At 41.5% G+C, this 16,652-nt stretch overlaps 1 protein-coding gene and 1 long non-coding RNA gene across 4 annotated transcripts in view; one reads left to right on the forward strand and one right to left on the reverse strand.

The window, feature by feature from the left end:
- The window catches only part of LOC120400913, a 47,326-nt gene extending 41,373 nt beyond the window's left edge, over positions 1-5,953 (forward strand). For both annotated transcript variants that reach the window (XR_005596156.1, XR_005596155.1), the window contains exon 6: positions 5,848-5,953. This is a non-coding gene — a long non-coding RNA (uncharacterized LOC120400913). The remainder of the gene's footprint in view (positions 1-5,847) is intronic.
- The window catches only part of KCNQ5 (potassium voltage-gated channel subfamily Q member 5), a 480,883-nt gene that overhangs the window by 146,128 nt on the left and 318,103 nt on the right, over positions 1-16,652 (reverse strand). The window lies entirely within an intron of this gene.

Here is a 16,652-nt window from a genome sequence, read left to right on the forward strand (position 1 = left end):
TTACTTTGTACAACCATAAACTGGCTACAGCCATAATTTAAAATGACAGACATTTGGGCATTGCACCTACTAGTGCTTATACTGTTTTGCTAAGTGATCATTCTCAATACTATTGATATCCCACTCTTCTGTGAACATTTGTCAATTACACTGTACTACAGCACTCTGAAAAAGGACCCTGCATAGGGATGCAGGGTTACTTTGCTGACTCATCCTGCTGTTAGGTACTTTAATCCTGCATGAAGATACAGTGCAATTAATACTGAGTTATACAGGCAGGAAGATTCAGTCAGTTCCCCCAGGGCACGAGGGGGCTTAAAGCCTCTCTCAGGGGCAAACAAAAACAGGGCCAGAGACAGGATGTTCTACTGGGAAAATGAGTGAACAACCAAGCTTAGCAGATGGTCACATATATATATATATATTATTGTTTGAGTTACAAATAAAGCCAAACCCAAGGAAGAAAGTACATCTTTGTCTGGACTCTAGAGAGTATAGGCAGAGGTATGCGACTTTTCTGGACTACACAAGCCGTACTGGCATTCTAAAGTAATAGAAATGAAGGATATAAACAATAACGCCAAAAGATGCATCTTTTCACACTGAAATCATTTTTAATTAACCATTTCACTGCTCTTCTGTTACATTGTGTCCTGTGTTTACTGATATTAAGAAAACCTGGTGTGCAAGCATGATGCACGCTGGAATTTTTTTCATATTTGTTCTTTGAAACACCTTTTTACAGCATTTAATACACTCACTGAAAACAAATTTCACTCTGAAGATCGATTTCAAGAGGAATCTGCACATAAACTGTTTTCCGAAGTATACAAAAAGCAAATGTTTGAGAAGCAATAGAATTTTATTAGACATGCAGAAGGGCAAAATAGCCCATTTCACACACACAGCCAGAAAGCAGTTTTCCAGCAATCACACAACCCCCCCAAACCAATAACAGATATATATTTCAAACTACAGAGAGTGATATTCAAGAGGCAAAAATCCAGCACATGCCCTTCTTGCTGTCTTTATTTAGGTAAATCTCTCACTGATATCAATGGAAGTTTTGCCTGAGTAAGGACTTCAAATATGAACCCACTGTAATTACATCTCACAGCTGACAAGACTATTCTCTGAGCTGCGGAAGCATTGGCTCTCTTTGCTAATAGCTCTCTTTGCTAATGTCTACACTTAAGAGCTGCAGCGGCTTCTCCTGTCATAGGTACCTCTCCAAGAGGCAGTAGCTATGGTGACAAGAGAAGCCCTCCCATCGACATAGCATGATCTACACCAAGAGTTAGTTAGGTCAGTACAACTGTGTCGCTCAGGGGAATGGATTTTCTACAACCCTGAGAGATGTAGTAATATAAGTTGCTTAGACATGGCTAAGACACGTCAAGGAAGGCAAAATAAAATGGACTGAGGACTTATGGTAACAGGATGTGATCTCCATCTGTGGGCTCTGAGAGGGAGTTTGGGTGTAGGAGGGGGCTCAGGGCTTGGGCAGGGGCTTGAGGTGCAGGAGAGGGCTCAAGGTGGATGCTTATTTCAGGCTGCTCCCAGAAGCGGCCAGCATGTCCGGCTCCTAAGCAGAGGCATGGCCAGGTGGCTCTGTGCGCTGCCTGCATCCACAGGCACTGCCCCCGCAGCTCCCATTGGATGCAGTTCCTGGCCAATGGGAGGTGCGGAGCCAGCACTCAGGGCGGGGGCAGCACATAGATCCCCAGTAGTCCCTGAGCCTAGGAACCAGACATGCTGGCTGTTTCTGGGAGCCGTGTGGAGCCAGGGCAGGCAGGGAGCCTGCCTTAGCCCCATTGCGCCGCAGACTGGACTTTTAACGGCCTGGTCAGCAGCGCTGACTGGTTCCCTTTTTGACCAAGCGGTCCGGTCAAAAACTGGACACCTGGCAACCCAATCTTTACTACTGACTCAGCTGTGCACTGCTCTATCTATGTGGCTTACTTGCTACCAGGCTAATGTCCCTACATTCCCTGTGCCACTGGTGCCCCCCACAATAAACAGTCCCTCCAGGGAACCTGGGTCCTCTGACTCCAGTTCCACTGACCATGATACATTACCTAGGTGAAACTTAGAGAGAATGTCTGATGAAGTCTTTGCAGTGTTCCCAACAACAAGAAATGGCAAAAGAGTCACTTTAAAGCCAGGAAAGGTAGAAGTATTCAGAACACCACAATAATCAGAATCTATAAGAACTTGTTTTCATTTACTGTGCATTGACATACCCCATTTTTACATTGATGGATGAAGTACAGAATAATGGATCTGCATGAGGACTTGCACAATCATCTTGTTATTCTAGTCTTCCAATTATTCAGCCACAGCTATAGTGTTGTATTTTATCAAAAGCAGCAACTTCCATTTTGTTTCAGCAGAATAAGTTTTGATGTAGACCCTTTCATTTTATTTCCTTTCTTCTGAAAGTACATACTAAATGGAAAAAGGGGCAACTTATGAAACATAATAGAATCTCAAACGTGTTCATATTTGTTCAAGCGACCGCTCAAACTTTTTGTGTTGGCTAATTAGGAACCAGTAATTCTGCATTTACGTAATTTTCAATAGAGCTCTCTACTTCATCTTGACATTTTATTGGTGGTTTGTAAATCCAACAATGCTCAACTTAAAAATATGCTTAAACATTAGCCAGGTAACATCACCATATCAATGAAATAGGTACTCAGTGTAGACCTTTAAAAGCTAATTTGCTACATAATTTAGTAGTAACATTAAAATAATCAGAAAATAAAACATCTGTAAACAGCTTTATTACCTCTTTTTTGGAATATAAAATATATCTGTTAAAAAGACATAATTAGATAATTAGATCACCAAAGTTATGTTCAATTATTATTCAGGGTTTAATATAAACCCTATAAAAGTGAGGATACTCAGAATTATGGTTGTAACTATCTTTAAATCACTCTATTTTCTTAGGTGGTGCCACACATTGTATGTGGTATGCAAGATGAACAAAAGTTTGAAAACTCCAGCAATTCTTAGCTATAACAAAGTGTTAAATTCTGGTCTCAGTTACACTGGTATAAATTCAGAGCTAATTCCATTGTTCAGAGAATGCACAAAAGTAACTTAGAACAGAGTTTGAACCAGTGGATTGAAGAATGGAGTCTGGCCCTAATTCTAATGTCCTTTCTTTGAGGGTTTAAATGAGACCTTAAATTATCACCTGTAAATATATATATATATATTAATTCCCTCTACCCTTGTAATATGTATTCAGTACCCAACAAGACAGGAATCTATTAATTATTAGATCAATTCTGTATATGATCCAGATTTTTAAATGTGGATACCCTAGGACCTGATCCTGCAAAGTGCTGAGTTGAGGGCCTCCAATACCGGCTTCTACAAAAGTCAACAAACGGTGCTGAGTGCTTCCAAGGAGGGGCTCAGTATCTTGCAAGATTTGACCTCCAAATGGCACTTTTAGAATATGTTTTGGTATTTGTTGGATGCACAAAACCCACACTTTCTGGCATCTGATGAATAACTGCACATATCTGTACCTCCTTAGTTACACAATAACTAATTTAATGCACGCAAATGTGGGTTTTGTTACACATGCAAATGGTATAATAGCAGATCAGACAACAATGTTTGAATATGGCCCTATAAGTTTGCCACATCCAACTCAGCTCCAATTATCACCTCGTACACAGAGGTAACATGATGTACAGAGGCATAAGCAAGACAACAGTAAGGGAAGATAAAGGTTGCACAGTTACTTAGCGAGGGGTCTGCTGAATGATGCACTCAACAGTGTGTACTCCTCATTCTTAAAGCAAAGGTGATACAATCAATCACAATGGAATTCATGAAGCCTAAATCTCTCTCTCCTGTTGTACACAACCAGCCATTCATTCTCCATATGCAATCCTTGAGCAAATAACCACATACAAAGCACCATGTCCTCGCTGCACACTGCAATGAAAAGAATATCCTTGAAAGTTAATTTATTAAAGATCCATCTGGACTAGATGAAAAAGAAGTAAGCAGAGAAAACAAACTAATTTGCAGACTCTGACGTGTCATGGACTAGAACAATATACTCTTTCTAAAAAACTCATGAAAAGAAGCTTAATAATTGATCACTGTATCAATAGCTTGAAAAAGGTGAGGATGTTGGACAACCAACAGATGCAAGAAAATCAGATTTAAATCATACTAAACATATAGGATGATCTCCCTCTACACTGAGTGAGCATATCAGGATCCCTTTCACACAGCTAATAAAAACACTGGAAGGAAGGAAGTCATTAATACATTTTTTTGTTTTTTTCATTTGACCATTGGGTTTGGGACTGATGCCCACAGGAAAGGGGGGGGGACAATTTTAGTTTATGGCTTTAGTATATTGTGAAGCTGAGAATAAGACAGAAGAACATTTTCAGGGCTAGCGCAGCAGATCACTTGTCAGAACAAATATCCCAGAGAACATGCCAGGTGAAGAGTAAGAGATGGACAGACATGCAAACAGAACAGTGGGGAAGACATGGGCTAAAATACAAATAGTTGACCCCTAGTTTGATAAGCAATACTAGCCAGTATCAGCAGAAAGTTCAACAGCTTTAACTTTTATAAGATTTAAGGAAGTTACTTTTCATAAGGAATTCCATTTCATTTCTGGCCTGAAATTTCTCATTTTTTATAGTCACAGGAGTGTGCACGCAAGTACAGATGCAAGCATTCACCCCCCCACACACAGATCATTAAACTCCCCAACTGGGTTGTGTATAGGAAAAAAATGCTCTCAGGCTGGAAGCCAAATTAGATCCTGGAGCAAATGTACACAGTCAACGTAGGGATGACGGGAGAATCTTAACAGTACCAGTGAGTCCCACTGCACTTTCTAATATCACTGACTAGTAAATTCTCTGAGGTCAGTTGAAAAAATGTCTCCAATAATAATGATATGGAATAACAAGCTCCAGGGTATTCAGAAAAAATTGAAAGTGAAAACATCAACTAGTACAGACCTGGAAAGGGGGAGATATTTACCCAGGTCCTACGGTATCTCCCTTAAAAAGTAATCTTTTAAATGTTTCTTTAAAACAGATAATGCAACTGCTGACATGGTGGAAAATAATACAGTTTAACAGTTTTGATAATGCAAGCCATGTGGATTAAATTTTCCATCATTTATAGTTTCAATGTGACTTGTTTATGCAAGAAAATGAGATATGACAAAGGTTATGACAATTTGTTAAAATTGTTTGACAAGAGTTGTGTAGAGCATAAGCGCTCTCCCATAGAAAAAGGCTCATAAATTCATCCTGTAAACTTTCATTTAAAATGACTTGCTCTTTAACCTTTTCTATGACTATAAGGACCTGATTCTGCACACCCTCTCTGTATGAGCTTGTGCATGGAAGGTCTATAGGATGGGGCTCTTAACTCTCTTAAATCGTGAAAATACATATACTAGGGCACTTTAAATGGTTTTTGTGTGTGTGATGAAAAAAATGAAATTGCGAAAATCCTATTTTAGAAGCTTGGTTTTCTGGTTAATTAACTGTAAACTTTTGTAGAAACACAGAACTTTTGAGAATATTAAACTTATGCCAAAAAACAAGGTTTTGCTGCCGATTGAACTCATCACCATAAACTGATTTGAAAAGTTGTTTTTGTTAGGCTCTGACGTATAGTTTTATTCAGACAATATTTCCTTGTTAATTTATATATTGTACATTCACTGCTGTAAACAATAGAACAGAACAGAACAACAATTCACATGATATGAAAGGGTTTAAATTAGCAGTGACACAAATGTTTGTAGACCTAAATCGATCTTCTTTGTTATATTTTTAGTGAGAAAATGAAGAGTCAGTGTTTGCCAACTGACTGTGTTCCAGGATTAGCTTATTGTATTTGGCCTACAGAGGTAAAGCAGTAAAGTGGCTAAAGCAGCAGAGCCCTTGAGACACCAAGTAAAGTGTTTGTGTTATTGGCAGCAGATTTCATGATCTGGTTCACCACAGAGAGAAAATAAAGCACCAAGATAAATTTCTCCAGGGAACAGTAAGCACAAACACCATTCTCTGTCAAACATGTACAATAGCTAAAAAAAAAAGGTAATAGGTAATAATTGGAGATATACCAATCTCCTAGAACTGGAAGGGACCTTGAAAGGCCATTGAGTCCAGCCCCCTGCCTTCACTAGCAGGACCAATTTTTGCCCCAGATCCCTAAGTGGCCTCCTCAAGGATTGAACTCACAATGCTAGGTTTAGCAGGCCAATGCTCAAACCACTGAGCTATCCCTCCCCCATAGCTAAAAGAAACCCCTTTGGAATTAGCCTTTAATGGCATATGTTGCACATGTCCAAGTGTTAACAAAACAATGAGAGAGCGTTTAAAGATATCTTTGGATTGAGTCAAATGATTTCATTTGAAACTGTTGTTTACAATCATCCCATTAGGATGCACTTCTTTGGAAGCGTGTGTTTTTTCTCCAGACTGTAGGTGCTTTCAAAAAGCCTAGTAAGAATAGGAATGTTATAATTTTTACATACTAGAATCAATGTCCATTTTCATTAAGAGCCAGGTTTGATAGAATTCCATGTAACTTTGCACCCACTGCCTCCTAAAATCTATGGAAGCTGCCAGACGTTTTATTTTACCAGACCCAAAGAGAGGTGAATGTGCAGGCCAACATTTTCAAATGGGAGTTCCTAAAGTTAGGTACCAAAATCTATATTTAGCGTTGGCCTTCAAGGTGACCTGTGGGAGCTCAGTTCAAAAGGAAACCTCTATTCTATCTTTAAGGCCACGTAAGTGACAAAATATGGATTTAGGTGCCTAATTTTAGCTATCCACCTTTGGAAATGCGGGCCTCAGTTCATTTACTAAAATGATTAGACGCCTTTGGGTATGGCTGAACCACTTCTCTGCCTAGACAGCTAACTCACTTTTAAAGCCCATAGGGATTTTTTCTTGTCTGGTGCTGCACCACTGTCCCTTTTACCCCAGCCTCTCAGTGAGTAATTTTAATAGCCCTCATTGAGACATGTTTTGTAGAATGATTTTTCCATTTTCAGTTAACTCTACTAATGTTGTCCCTCAGCCTAGTGCGAGGAGAAACAGATTTAAAAAGTGTACATTTTTTACTAGTTCATTCCACTTGTTTTTGTATACTGCAAATTTCATGAATACATAAAAAGTAGATGGTCAGCTAAATTCACTTCTAGCTCACAATGTCACGCTTTACAATGTAATATGGAAGTATGACCATGGTCACTGACATTCTGGGGTGCAATTCACACTAGTGAGGGGTTGTGTCACCACCTGCTCTGTAACCCTGGGTGTCTCACAATGCTTTGCTGCTGTAGATCCCAACCTGGGCGGCTCCCAACCAGCCTTCCAGCATGCACGTCACACCTTGAATGTCTGTGTGCTAGACAGCCCTGGTTAAGCAGCTCTGAACCCCGCAGCCACTCTACAGCCCCACTCTGGCTTCCCTCCACCAGGAGCCATTTCCACTCCCGCCTCCACAGCTCTGGATCTCTCACCATTGCCACTGTCTCTGCTGGATCGTCTTAGGAACCATCTGCTTGGTCTCCTGTATGATCCCCGTAGGAGAAAGAGGGACCCCTTCTAGCCCCTAGGTTTGGAGTAGGTGCCTCATGGCATATGTGGACAACGTGGCCACTAGCTCCAATTGCTTATGATCAGCTGCTGACAGACTATACTGTGCTCCCAGCTCTTCTAACTGCTGCTTCATGAGCTCAGCATCTGCTTCTTTGTTCCTCCTGCCTTTTCTGCTTCTTACTCATTTGTACACTTTCTTTTCTTCCATTTCCCTTGCCCAAATTAAACAAACAGAAAATCATCAAATTGTGACCTTTCTTTGACGGTTCTCAGCCTTTGCACTTGGGAATCACTTAAAACTATTTCACCAGTGCTTAAAGGGTAAACCTCTATTAAAACAGCAAACGGTGTGTAAATCCTGCATAACTACACCACAGTCACGTTCTGGTCAGTTCAGGGTGCAATCCAGCCCTGCGAGGGGCTGTACTTGCCCTCTAACCTTGGGAGCCTCATAATGCTTTGCTGTTGTAGCTCCACCCTGGTTCACACACACTTAAGAGCTAGGAATACATGTTGGAATTATAGCTAATTACCTGTCACATACATACATCATGCAAGAATATTAATGATCAGTGTGGTGTCATTTTTCAAAGGCATATCTTGTACAAAGATTATTACAGTAGTATGTAGGGTGCGTATACTAGGGTGCATAGTGTCACAGTAACTATCATTGACAATTGTAAGCTTAAGGAGAGGAAACAAGAAGGGACCGAGGAACAATCACACTCACATTGATAATACATTATATTCATCAGAAGTGACACAGGATTCTCTTCTCGGTAATTATAGGTCAAATCCTGACTCCAGTGAAGTTATTGGGAGTTTTGCCACTGACTTCATGGGGCCAGGATTTCACCCTCTGTCTCTATTACCTGCATCCAATGATCCGCCAAGCTGAGGTACTGAGACAGTGGTAGCTGTGCTGAATCAGAAAAGATGTTGACCTAGATGAGACTTTTGGAGTGACTCCCACTCAGCATGAATGGACCCTGGAAGACCCTGGGTAGGCCGTGGAGGACCGTGACATGTGGCTACTCAGTAGGAGACACAGATACATCTACTCCTGGTGTGTGAGATGTTTGATGCCCTGAGTTGGTGATTCAGGTGGCCAGAATGCTCATGGCTGCAGATGGAGTCAAAGCAGACACCTCTTTTGCAACACTGCCAGTATATGGCTTCTCCTATAGACGTACTACTAGCCCTAGGATTCCCTCCACTGTCTATAGGGACGCAGCAGATTCTCTGTACCAGTTAAGGAGGGGTCAGAGTTCTTTATTACACACAAACCCAGGTTTGAAGCACTACCAAGCTAGGATATTTCAAGCCTGAGCTGAAATGGTGCAACAAAACCCTGTCAAAACTAGTACATTTCAATTTTGTTTTTAACTTAATTTAACTTAAGACAAGGAAGCCAATCGTATTGAAAACTGATTTTAAAAACCTGGTTCCTAGAGGAAACCTCATAAGCTGAATTTCTGCTTGGGGCAAAACACAACTACTTTTGTGCTTTCTCCCATACTGCTCCACATACTTGGGAGAAAAGCTACCTCATCATCCTCCTCCAAATCCCTCCGTAAATCTCTCTCCTGCCATGATGCCTACAAAAAAATTGACAACTGTTAGGACATCGGTGTGCTGAGATCACAGCCTCTCAGTATTGACCAATATTGTCTCATTGTTTCCTTGTACTCCCTCACCTATATCTCCCTGTCATCTCTTGTCTTATACTTAGATTGTAAGCTCTGTGGGGTAGGGACAACTTTTTGTTCTGTTGTTCTGTATTTGCCTAGCAGAACTGGATCCTGGTCCATTGCTAGGGCTTCTAGGAGTTACAATAATTAATAATAATTAAGTATCAGAGGAGTAGCGGTGTTAGTCTGGATCTGTAAAAGCAGCAAAGAGTCCTGTGGCACCTTATAGATTAAAAGACGTATTGGAGCATAAGCTTTCGTGGGTGAATACCCACTTCGTCGGGTGCAAGTAGTAATTAAGACAGCATAAGATTCAGTAGAAAATACAGCCTAGTACAGGGATTCCACTTCATTTGTTTTAGCTGAACAGTGTAACTTTAGTAACATATCAGAATACTGAGTAACAAATTTAACCAAACATTTTAGGACTTGTAACCAGAGTGTAACTGGTTTTAAATTGTGTATTGTACATCACTTTGCTATATCCTGGTAAATGATTGCTGTAGCAGTGGTGGTATAAAACTGATACAATGATCACATTTAAAGTAAAAACACCAGTCAATCTGTTGCTTTTACACTGCAGTTTTACCAGGAAAGGGACAATTCATCATCTTTTGAGTATATTAAAATACAGAATACTTTTTTTTTAAAAAACACTCTGCTCTGGAGAATGAGGATACAGGTGAAATTTTGGCCTGAACAAGACAATGTACATTGATTAATTATTTTAAAAATGAAAAGACAATAGTGTTTTTTAAAAGGCCAATACACTTTAGAGCCCCACCATTCCTCTTGGCGGCAGCAGCAATGTAAGTGGCCACAAAATTCAAGGATTCAAACTGGCCAGAATAAAGGCATAGTCTTTATTGAAAGATAAATGGTTACTGAAAATTTCTCTATTGTACCAGGATGCCTGTCTTCTTTCTCTAGCTTTATTTTTCTTATTTTAACAAATAGTCAGGTTCCAATCCTTGCTGCAAAATTACTACTGAATACAATAGAAGTTTGGCCTGTGTTGGGAATATTGAATTTGCTCATTAATGTTGCCAGTGCAAGGAAACTCTTGTTCTTAATTTGCATGAGTTCTCCACCACTTCTCTTATAGCAAAAATGGATATAAATGGAATATAGAATAATTTTCCAATATACTAAATTATTAGTATTAAAAATCCAATGTCACACAGTCACTCAAGGTGTTTGGTTATATTCCACAGCAGTAGTCTTGTCTTTTAAGAATCTAAATTGATTTTCTGCTGATTGAAATGTGTAACCCCATCTACTGATGTTATGCAGTGGCACTCACTGAAGAAGCGGTTATGGCAGAAGCATTTCAGACAGCAGAAGGGAACAGCTGCATCAAGTGCAATAGCATTAGTAGACTGTGTTCTCTGAAGGGTATGTATCTATGGGGAAAATTTACACTAGCTGAGGATTTGCCCCTACCTATATAGGCCTTGATTCAGCAGAACACATAAGCATGGGCTTAAAGTTAGGTATATGCTTAAGTACTCTGCTGTATGGGGGGGCTTTATAACATACTCAGTCATGTCCTTTCTGTTGACAGTGTCATTAATATATCTTTATTTTTTTAAACATACTAAGTGATAACACAAATGTGCTCACCACATAGTATGGTGGGTCCTTGCCTGGCTGGCTGGCAGAAAAGGCATTGTTGCCCCTTTAAGGGATCCCTGTGCACCTGGTAGCAGAGGGGGAAGGAGGAGGAAAATTTACCTGGATGGAGCGGGTAGGAGCAGGAAGCGGCTGGAACAGGTCAGGGGAGAAGGGCACTGCCCATCCTGCTGACCAGAAGAGTTGGAGGGAATTTATACCAGGTGCAACCCCAGAGAAGCCCTCTTTTACCTGGATTGGGCTGGCAGCACCCACCCACCCAATCTGAAAAAGGACTGGATATCCTTATGACCTGCTATGGGCATTATACTAGTTGTCTTCTGTCCCCTTGGGGTCTGGGAAGGAATTTTTCCCTCACTGTCTGATTGCCCGAGGTCGGATGGGTTTCAGACCCAGTGGAATATGGCAGGGGGTTAGGTTCTAACCTCATAACTTAGGCCTGGTCTACACTAGGCGTTTAAATCGGTTTTAGGAGCGTAAAACCGATTTAACGCCGAAACCGTCCACACTAGCAGGCACCTTATATCGATTTTAATGTCTCTTTAAACCGGTTTCTGTACTCCTCCCTAACGAGAGGAGTAACGCTAGTATCGGTATTAACATATCGGATTAGGGTTAGTGTGGACGCTGATCGACGGTATTGGCCTCCGGGAGCTATCCCACAGTGCACCAGTGACCGCTCTGGACCGCAATCTGAACTCGGATGCAGTGGTCAGGTAAACAGGAAAAGCCCCGCGAACTTTTGAATATTTCCTGTTTGCCCAGCGTGGAGCTCCGATCAGCATGGGTGGCGATGCAGTCCGAAATCAAAATAAAAAAAAGAGCTCCCGCATGGACCATGCGGATGTGATCGCTGTAAGGGCAGGCAAATCCGTTCTATCCGTTCTATCAGCGCTCCGTTAGAATCCTTTTTTAAAAATCTCCAGACAGACGCCATAGCAGGGACTCAGCGCACTGCAGCGTGACAAGCGTAACGGAAAGCCAAAGAATCAAATGGATGCACATGGACTGGAGGACTGAAGCTATCCCACAGTTCCTGCAGCCTCCTAAAATTATTTGCATTCTTGGCTGAGCTCCAAATGCTTCTAGGGTCAAACACAGTGCCCGCGGGTCAGGGCATAGCTTGGCAATCTACTCACCCACCCCCCACCCACCCCCAGAAGCGAAAGGTAAAACAATCCTCTGACTCTTTTACATGTCACCCTATCTTTACTGAATGCTGCAGATAGACGCGATAGTGCAGCACTCAACACCAACATCCTTGCTCCCCCCCCCGTCATGGGCGGCTGATGGTACAAAAGATGGAAATCCATCCTCATCATCAGCATAAGCTGATCGTGCAAAATGATGGAAATCTATCCTCATGATCAGCTTCAGCTGATGGGACAAAAGGACTGGTAACCGTCCTCGTCATCAGCCTATTGGCCCTAATTTTTCTGGTGGATGGATGGTGCAATATGGCTGGTAACCATCCTCATCATAGCAATAGGGGCTGAGCTCCATCAGCCCCACCCTTCATGTGTAAAGAAAAGATTCAGTTGCCCCTGGACTAGCAGTGGGATGCTGGGCTTCTCTCCTACACACTGCTTAATGTCCTGTCTGGACTATCATAGCAGCTGGAGGCTGCCTTCCACTCATTTCTCACTAACAAGTCAGTGTGTCTTATTCCTGCATTCTTTATTAATTCATCACACAAGTGGGGACAATGCTACGGTAGCCAAGAAAGGCTGGGAAGATCGGAATCAACAGGTGGGGTTGTTACAGGAGCACCCCCTGTGAATAGCATACAGATAATTTCTGCGGGCTCTGACACAGAGCAGGTGGTTCTCTAGCACACTTGCCTATATTAGGCAGCACAGATTCTATTTTTAGATACCAAAAAGGAGGGATTGACTCAGGGAGTCATTCCCAATTTGCTTTTGCGCCCCTGGCTGATCGGCCAGGGCACTTATGACAGCAGCCAATGGTACAAAACGATGGAAGGTACAATATGGCTAGTAACCACTCTTGGCTTTTGCGCCTGGCTGATTGACCAGGGGCACTAGCAGCAAATGGTACAAAAGGACTGGTAGCCATGATCATCCTCAGTTCCAATTTATGGAAGGGTTTGGATGGTGCAATATGGCTAGTAACCATCTCTGCTGTCATGCAAAAGCAAAAGCATGCTTCTGTGTAGCGCTGCTGAATCGCCTCTGTGAGCGGCATCTAGTACACATACGGTGAGAGTCACAAACGGCAAAACAAGCTCCATGATTGCCATGCTATGGCATCTGCCAGGGCAATCCAGGGAAAAAAGGCGCGAAATGCTTGTCTGCCGTTGCTTTCCCAGACGAAGGAGTGACTGACGACATTTACCCAGAACCACCCGCGACAATGATTTTTGCCCCATCAGGCACTGGGATCTCAACCCGGAAGTTCCAAGGGGCGGGGGAGGCTGCGGGAACTATGGGATAGCTAGGGAATAGCTACCCACAGTGCAACGCTCCAGAAATCGACGCTAGCCTCGGACCATGGACGCACACCACCGATTTAATGTGTTTAGTGTGGCCGCGCGCACTCGATTTTATAAAATCTGTTTTACAAAACCGGTTTATGCAAATTCGGAATAGTCCCGTAGTGTAGACGTACCCTTAGTATGTAAAACTCATGGCAGATTTCCAGAGCAGGTACTCATCTGGAAGGGATACAGTTATCAGATAAATGGATTGGAAAAGGATTTAAAGGAATGTATTCCATAAAGAAGCTGAGGAAGGGGGTGTCAGGGCTCCTATGTCTGGTACAGTGTGGAGCTCATCTCCTTCCTTTTATTGCCTTCTTAGCCCTCATACTAGGAGAAGGTGTTGGGGGCCCAGCAACAGCATGGCTGAGACAGGTTCAGTATTAGGCAGAAATGATGATGACTGCACTCTAAAAGGTACAGATAGGCAATCCTAGCTATATTAAGTGAATAAAGTTATGGTGTAATTTAAACCAAATCCCTGTCTTTCTTCCGGTGTAGCAGGACACTTCCTATTTTGTCACTGCTCCAGGGAACAGCCACAAGAGTGTAACCTGTATGGGCTTTTCAGAAAACATTACTTTCTTTACCCTTTATGTTCATTAGCCAATTGTCATTGTTCATTCAGGAACAAACTTTACCTTCAGCCTCATTCTCCAGAGCAGAGAGTTAGAAAAAGACTATTCTATATTTCAATACACTGTAATGTGTTTCTATTTCCCAGGGTCTTGGGAAGGGAGCTAAGGTTTGTTGGAATTGTGCTGTAGGTCAAGTTTTTTTGCCGGGGGAGGCTGTTGGTGTTAGCTACTATTTTCAGCTGATTTGTGTTTCCTAATGCACATCAATGGTGCTTAGACTGTTAGGCAGCATCTCTGGTAAAATCCTAGCCTAGTGGATAGGCACAGGTCTGGGTTCCAGTCCCTGCTCTACCAGGGGCCTGGTGAGTGACAAATCACTTTGCCGCTCTGTGCCTCAGTTTCCCTATCTGTAAAAAGGGAATAATGATACTTACCTCCATTCCAAAACATTTGGAGAATGAGTGATGACAGGGGTTATAAGAACTAGATATTTATTATTGCAAAAGTCACGGGGACTTTCAGCATTCAATAGGAGCAGGATTTTACCCCTTTTTGAACATTTTTGTCAATGCATAAAAGTTAATTATACCAAACAAGCAAATCAGTATTATAGCCTCTCTTCTTTCAATTTAACATTACTTATGGTAAAAACAGAATAGAAGGAAGATAGCTAAGAAGTGAGACAAAAGGTACTATTTTCTTGAATAGGTGTTATATAGCTTTTTCCAGTATATAAAGCTATCCAGGTGAGCTTAACAACTTTGTAAAGAAGTATCCACCACCTCCATCATCTGAATGTGTTAGCAAAATACAGAACAATTGAAGTGTCCTCAAGCTTCAAAATGATTATGACAAAGGATACAATCTTTAATGATTTTGTACTTGTCTGACAAACCCCCCACGATGTTGAGATATTTTAGTTTTCAGTTTTTATTGTATTTAATTTTTCCTGGGATTTTATCAGTGTTTATAATTACAAAAACAAAACCAGATGAAAATCAGTAGAAAAAACTATTCATAATTTTTCTGAGCTAATATCAGGGCTTATTTTGGTGGATGGAAAGATTGGGGCTCAGGGGGGAGAAGTACTCCGTAGATTAATGCTTTGAATTCTGTTAATCAATGTGGTTTGCTGCAGAACTAAAACAGAACTCAAACCACAATGCCACCACTGAGTTTAAGAAAACAATATATCTCTAATTCCCAAATAAAACTTTTCATTTGAATAAACAGTTTACTGTTGTAACTCTAGAGCTATTAGCCTATAAATATTTACATTTAATAATTGGGCCACATGATTTGCAGCATATACACTCAACTTCATCCTTTTCTCCTCTTTCTGTTTTTTTTTTAAACTTTCAATTACTTCCTTTTGTTCCGAAATTTATTCTGATACAGATTTTTGTTTTCTTCCCATTTTAGTGTGTTAAATCTTTAAACTGTTTTCTGCTAACTGCTTGAAATGTTTGCGTAGGCATTAGGTTCATCAGTACATTCAGATGCGCAGACACTTCAGAGTTTGTGTGCGTGCCTGCCTGTTTATTGTGTAAAAGCAACGAGGAGTCCTTGTGGCACAGGGATCAGCAACCTTTGGCCCGCGGCTCGCCAAGGTAAGCACTCTGGCAGGCCGGGCCGGTTTGTTTACCTGTTGCGTCCACAGGTTCGGCTGATCACGTCTCTCACTAGCCGCGGTTCACCGTCCCAGGCCAATGGAGGCGGCAGGAAGCGGTGGCCAGCACATCCCTTGGCCTGCACCACTTCCTTCAGCCCTCAATGGCCTGGGACGGTGAACTGCGGCCAGTGGGAGCCGCGATCTGGACCATGCTTACGCTGGCGAGCTGCGTGCCAAAGGTTGCCAATCCCTGTTGTGGCTCCTTAGAGACTAACAAATTTATTTGGGCATAAGCTTTTGTGGGCTAGAACCCACTTAACGAAAGCTTGTGCCCAAATAAATTTGTTAGCCTCTAAGGTGCCACAAGGACTCCTCATTGTTTTTGCTGATACAGACTAACACAGCTACCACTCTGAAACCTGTTTATTGTGTTCATCTTCTAGACTTATACATCGCCTTACTTCAACAGGCAGTTTTGCATAGACACACAGACTAATGTATTATCATAATACATATATATCATGCCATGTATTGTGTTTTCCTAATAAAACAAGGGTTTTTATATATATATATTTGAATGATGAAGTAGGGTGAAAATCAGAAAAAAATGAATAATACTTTTTGTAAAACCCGGGAATTTTTTGGTAAAAACAGGTTTAAACTGAAAATGAAGGGGCTTAGATATTTTATAGCACTCATTTTCCATAGTGAGTCCCCTCTCCCAACTTCCCCACACTCAAAACTGCTCTCAAGCAGCCTATAGAATCAGCAATGTTCACAAAGTCCACCTATAGAAATGCTCAATTTTTCAGGGACTTCCATTTTAAAATCTAGGTAATTTGGGGGTGATACGTTAATGTTCTTCCTAATTTTCTTTTACATTAGCCAATATAATCTAAAGTCCTGCCAGCATGCAACTGTGAAACATTAATAGGCACAACCTCAAATATCTGTGTACTTATTGCAGGCAGCAATGTAGGACTGTAGCATCTTTTCTTTATCCAGCAGGGACTGCTT

This window comes from Mauremys reevesii, linkage group 3 (assembly GCF_016161935.1).
Source record: "Mauremys reevesii isolate NIE-2019 linkage group 3, ASM1616193v1, whole genome shotgun sequence".
NCBI classification, from domain to species: domain Eukaryota; kingdom Metazoa; phylum Chordata; order Testudines; family Geoemydidae; genus Mauremys; species Mauremys reevesii.